Source organism: Giraffa tippelskirchi, chromosome 5 (genome assembly GCF_054371585.1).
Source record: "Giraffa tippelskirchi isolate mGirTip1 chromosome 5, T2T-mGirTip1v1.2.pri, whole genome shotgun sequence".
NCBI classification, from domain to species: Eukaryota; Metazoa; Chordata; class Mammalia; order Artiodactyla; family Giraffidae; genus Giraffa; species Giraffa tippelskirchi.
Window position 1 is genome coordinate 175,651,516 of NC_137279.1, and position 4,286 is coordinate 175,655,801.

The 4,286-nt window shown below is 45.9% G+C and overlaps 1 protein-coding gene across 39 annotated transcripts in view; it reads right to left on the reverse strand.

The window, feature by feature from the left end:
- The window catches only part of ARMH1 (armadillo like helical domain containing 1), a 58,491-nt gene extending 54,409 nt beyond the window's left edge, over positions 1-4,082 (reverse strand). For 12 of the 39 annotated variants that reach the window (XM_081488761.1, XM_081488745.1, XM_081488747.1 and 9 more), the window contains exon 1: positions 3,702-4,018. The gene's annotated coding sequence lies outside the window, so the exon portion shown is untranslated. Of the gene's footprint in view, positions 1-3,181; positions 3,327-3,694 lie in introns of all 39 variants that reach the window. The other 27 variants (XM_081488762.1, XM_081488750.1, XM_081488780.1 and 24 more) reach the window with 6 other exon arrangements.
- Positions 4,083-4,286: the final 204 nt, after the last annotated feature.

A 4,286-nucleotide genomic window follows, 5' to 3' on the forward strand; every position in this document is an offset into this window, starting at 1 on the left:
ACCAGCTGCCCAGGCTTACCCTCCTTCTCTACCCACAGACCCCCTTTTCCTCACCCCAGACTCAATTCTGCCTCTAGCTCCACTCTGCAGGACTGTCCTCATGCTCTCCCCCCAAAATGTAAATTATCTAGGTCAACCAGAGTCTCTCTGCCCAAGTTCTCCTCACCCCTTCATTGCTCTACACTTCATCCTCCCGGACCTGATTTCTTGCCTTTCCTTCCCTTCCAAACTTCTTACTCTGCCCTCAAAAACTTTCGTTCCTGATCAGCAAAGTCTCCCCTACCCTTAGCCCCTTAGTACCTCCACACTTGCCCTGCCTACCTCCAGCCTACTCCGAAAGCTGGGTCTTCCTCAGGGCACCATTTCTGCATAGCTAACCCTGGAAAAGGCCGCTTACACTCTTACATCCCAGGGATCTCAGGGCTGGGAGAGGGGCTAGGGTCTCCCTACCAAAGCCCACCTTAGTTCCTACTCTACCTAGGAGTTCTTTGTGAAAACACTTGCTACTTTAGCATCATGCCATTCAGCTGTATTAACCTTTGCCCCTCCTCCTGCTGTCATCTACAGACTACAGAACAACCTGCTATATTCATCAAGGACCTTGGTACTTGGCTCACAAGCATCCTCCTCCCTTTCCTCCCTTCAAGTTTTGCCATCACCTGGGGGGATTTCAAGGGCCATATCAACATCCTGGCTTTCTTCTGTACTCCATTTTGGCACCCCACTACCATGGCCACACCCTGGACCTTGTCATCACCTGAAACTACTCAAACTTCATTACTCCACTTTGTGATTATAATTCTCTCATTCAACTGTTTCCAAGATCTGGGTTCTCTGACTTCACTGAGACCTCTAGCCCATAACACTTTTACACTCTCCTATGCATTTTAGGGTCTATGGTCCACCATTTCAATCACTCTTTTGCCAGGATCCTCAACTTCCTTGTCCTTTGTCCTTCCATTTCATCCACCTGATAAAATTCAAACTGAGATCAACTCAATTCACCTTTCTGCACCCACCAGTAGAAGGCTGAATATTATTGGGGGAAAAATACATAGCACACAACCTGCAGACTGCTGCTGCAATAAATTAATGATCTCCAACCTCAACAGAAGGACTGATGCTGACGCTGAAACTCCAATACTTTGGCCACCTGATGTGAAGAACTGATTCTTTGGAAAAGACCCTGATGCTGGGAAAGATTGAAGGTGGGAGGAGAAGGGGACGACAGAGGATGAGTTGGCTGGATGGCATCACCGACTCAATGGACATGAGTTTGAGTAAACTCTGAGAGTTGGCGATGCACAGGGAGGCCTGTCGTGCTGCAGTCCATGGGGTTGCAAAGAGTTGGACATGACTGAGCGACTGAACTGAACTGAACCTCAACAGGGCTTATAATTGCCCAGAAATCTGTGGGCTAGCTCAGTCAACCTGCTTCCATTCTCCATGGCAGCTATTTCAATCCTCCTCTGCTCATCTCAAATCTTGCACTCCATCTCCAACCTCTCTCTCCCTGGCTAATACCATGATCCTACTACACAGAAAAAATAGAATCCACCAAACATGAATTTTCTCAACTTCCTGCTACCAAATCTACTAATGGACTAGTCTTATATGCTTCCTTTCTGTCACAAGGCGGATATCCCTCAAAGTGAATTTTGCCACCAATGCTTTCGATCCCCAACCTTATTCTTTACCTGGGGGCACCACTCTCTGTTTTTTCCTCTTCCCTATAATCTTCTTCCTCTTTGCTGGATCCATACCGACAGCATTTCTCCCATATGAATAAAAAACCGTCTCTCCTTCCAGCTTTCACCTTCTCTCTCTTCTCCTAAAGAGCCAAACTTCTTGAAAGTATAGTCTTCACTTCCTCACCTTCCCACTTACTTTTCAGCTCAATGTAATTTGACCTCTGTTCCTGCAGTTCCACTGAAACTGTCTTTAGAACCACTTCCTTGTTTCTAAATTCAGTAAATCTTTTTAGATTTTATTTATCTTGATTAGTAATCAAACTTTAACGCTTTTCTCCTTGGTTACTGGAAAAGCACGTTCTACTACTGATTAATGAACTACTGTAGACACTTCACCTCAATTACCTTTGCAGATTCATTCTCCTTTGCCAGAACCTCAAACACAGGTGCTTCTCAGGGTTCTGTCCTAGGCTCTCTCCTCTTCTTTTAAAAATGTTTATTTGAAATAAACTCCCGCATGCTCAGTTGTGGCATGAGGGATCTTTAGTTGCAGCATGAGAACTCTTCATTGTGGCATGTGGGATCTAGTTCCCTGACCAGGGATCAAACTCAGGTCCCCTGCACTGGGAGCATGGCGTCTTAGCCACTGGACCATCAAGGAAGTCCCCTCTTCTCTTCTTTCTCTACACAGGCTCTCCAGGCAAGCCAAACAAATCAATCCAGTGTGTGGCTGCCATCTTTAAGGCACTACAGACTACATATTTTAATTTCCAGTTTAGACTTATCTTGCAAACTCCAGTCAGGCATACTTAGCTGCTTCCTGGAGACTTCCACTTGGATATCCCACTGGCACCTCAAACTCACCATGCCCAGAACTGATTCTTTCCTAACAACTCTGCTTTCTGTTTGCCCAAGGCAGGAATTAAGACATTCTTCACGTTTCCTACTTACCTCACATCCAACCAGTCACCAAGTCCAGTTATTTTAAACTCATAAGTGTCTAAGGAATCCATCCTTCTCTTCAATCCTGTTACCTCTCCATGCTTCAGGTCACCATAATCCTTTCACATGATTGAAACAACTTCCTAAACTGGTCTCCCTCCTTCTCCCAGTCTCCAAGCCATTCTTTTTTTTTTTTTTTTTTAATTTTCTTAACCATCTTTTAATGAGTATCAAATAGCACTATAAAATGAAAAATAAGTTTTGAGTAAATTTGAAATAATTAATTAACTTGGTGGTCAGTTAAAGTAATTGCAATTTATCATATGTATTTGGACAAGCCATTCTTTTCATTGATCTTTCTAAAACATTAATCTGATTGTTACTCTATTGTTTAAACCTCTGCAGCCTTCCCATTGTCCTTAGGATAAAGTCTAAGCTCTGGTGCTCAGTGGCATAAAATGCATTGGAAATATTTTTCCATCAGTAAGATCTACCCATAAGCTCAGGGTTGAGTGTGGCATCAAAGACCCTCCAGAATCTGGACCTACCTATTCTTCCAAGGTTGCTCTCCCATTAGTCTCTCCTCTGGCCATTAGATGCTCATAGTTCCTGGCACCAACCCCTCACTTTCCTCTTTGAGCCATGCAGGACTCATGTCTCCATAAGTCTTTCAAAGCCCAGCTCAAGAGCCATCTGCAAGGCCAAAAATTCCCCTTCTAATTCTAAGCTCCTAAAATCCTTAGGGTCTACTCTTCTTGTAGTATTTATCCCTCGCATAGTATTAGAGCTGGTTCATGCACAGTTTCTCTCCCTCTCCTTTTAAGAATTACGGAAGTGAAGCGAAGTGAAAGTCGCTCAGTCGTGTCCAACTATGCGACCCCATGGACTGTATAGGGAATACTCCAGGCCAGCATATTGGAGTGGGTAGTCTTTCCCTTCTCCAGGAAACTTATGGAAGTCAGGGTCAAAAACAATCCTAACTAGAGTCAGCTTATGTAACAGATGGTAAGTAAATATTGTTTAAGTGCGTGGATAAATTTAAGAAAACTTTACTCCCTAACCCCTTACGTCGCGCACGAAGAGGGCACTCTCTAAAGTCTTCTCCAGAAGATGTCACCTCCTTTGCATCCTACCCATCCCACGATTCAAAATAAGCCTCGACCAACTGGGTGGACCACGGGCTGGCACGCACCCCTGTGGCCGTTTTGTATGGTTTTCTACCTCCAGCCCTCGGAGCTGCGGTTGGTAGAGGTCGGTGGAAGTAGCTAGATGATGCAAGTCAAAGGGCACTGTTGTCCGTCCGGTAGGATAAGACGCGGTTACGAAGGGAAACCCTCCTGATCCCCAGAAAACTCAACTCTCCCACAGACCCCCTTACCTACACTGGAGAGGTAGGGGACTCTTCCTGACTGGCGTCTTAGCTGGCCAATACCTAATCCAGACCAAGCTAGTTAGCCAATGGCCGAGGGCTAGAGATAGAGTAGGGCGGGGCATGGTTGCTAGGCCCTAGCAAGCGGGGTGAGGCGAGAGGCAAGGGGAGACACTCGGTGGTTGCTAGGGAGAGAGGTCACAGAGCGCGGCTCAGGGATTGGGTAGCGTCGAGGGAGGTGGGTGGTGATTGGGCGGTGTCCAGGAGACGCTTGGGTGAGGTGC